Genomic DNA, 1,534 nt, shown 5'->3' on the forward strand with positions numbered 1-1,534 from the left:
TAAAGTAATGGATAAACTTCCTCACCCCTGTCAGGAGGTGGATACTTAGTGGTGGGCTTGGCCTTTTGCAACATATTTATTTGGAATCTGTATCAAGCTTGTGAAGTAACACGACACCCCATTTTTTCTGGAAGGATATCTACTTCACCAACACCATGGACGAGTACCTGATGCAATACCTCATGGACTACGAGGACAAGAATTCCAGAACGTTCCCAAGGAGGGCATGAAGCTGGGCAAGGTCTCGAAGCTCAAGGACCTCAAGAAGTTGTTGGCTACTGGTGGAAGAAGGCCCTGGACACGGAGGACATCGACTCGGTGAAGATTAGCAACCCGCTGCACAACACCCCCTACATGCGCATGGAGAAGAGCATGGAGGCGCAGACCCTGTCGGACGCGAGCAAGTAGGCATACATGCACGACAAGATGGTCCTAGAGATCAACCCCAGGCACCACATCATCAAGGAGCTCTGCGACAAGGTCGACCAGGACAGTGATGTAAGTGCAGTTCTATTTACGCCCCGATCGATCTGTGCTTTACGAACGCCTGGAAGCAATTATGGTGCCTTATTGTTGCTAACATGATGTGTATGTGTGTGCAGAGCGAGGGCCTAAAGCAGACGACGAGGCTGCTGTACCAGACGGCGCTGATGGAGAGCGGGCGCAACCTGCGTGATCCCAAGGAACTCCCCTCGAATTTGTGAGGTTGAAATTATACATTTTTGAGCAAAGTTGTTTTAAAAATTGTTCTATGATCTCCCTTGTCATGTGCATTTGAAATTTGTATTTATTTCCAAAGCACGGATTGCAACAAGTTATCCAGTAAAAAAAAGGACAATGACAACAGTACATTTCTCCCCAAATCCGCGTCTAGCCCTCAAATTGAACTGCAGCAGCAATGCACGAACAATAACAAAGGGTGGAGCAAGGCGCAACCACAACAACTAGAAAACGCTGACAACAGAAGCTAGTAGCGGCCAACAACAACAATCATGATCTCAAAAAGGGAGGTGGGGATCTTCTAAATAGAAAAGCTAAGAAGATTTTTGGGGACGAAGAAGACGTCTGATGGGATGGGGTGAACTTGTTGCTCGGGGAGAAGTGGAACTGCTAGCGGTCGAGGAGGGGGACAGAACGACACGAAGTGGGTAACCATGGCATCACACGGGTACATATGCCTTCTATGGCACACTGGAGGATCCAACACACCATAGGGCGGCACACCTGAGGATCCAGTCGTCGCGGTGATCGGATCCGCGGGCAATGATGGCGCGACGGCCGGTTGGGGATGGGGCAAGGACGGTCAGGGTGGGGGGGATTCTGCGGCTATGACGGTTGGGGGCGGGACGGATCGCAAGGTCGGTGGTTGGGGGAGGACGGAGGCCGCGAGGTCAACGGTTCGGGGTGGGGTAGAGTGCGACGACGACAGTTGGGGCGGGGCGGAGGCCGTGATGCCGGTTGGAATATTGGAGTAGGCGGCGGCGACGGTTGGAGATGGGATTGCAGCGTCGCGCAAGATTTGGGTGGGGTGAGG

At 52.3% G+C, this 1,534-nt stretch overlaps 1 pseudogene; it reads left to right on the plus strand.

Moving 5' to 3' along the window:
• Positions 1-360: 360 nt before the first annotated feature.
• LOC123450144 lies at positions 361-704 on the plus strand (annotated as a pseudogene).
• Positions 705-1,534: the final 830 nt, after the last annotated feature.

The sequence above is a fragment of the Hordeum vulgare genome, chromosome 4H (assembly GCF_904849725.1).
Source record: "Hordeum vulgare subsp. vulgare chromosome 4H, MorexV3_pseudomolecules_assembly, whole genome shotgun sequence".
NCBI lineage: Eukaryota > Viridiplantae > Streptophyta > Magnoliopsida > Poales > Poaceae > Hordeum > Hordeum vulgare.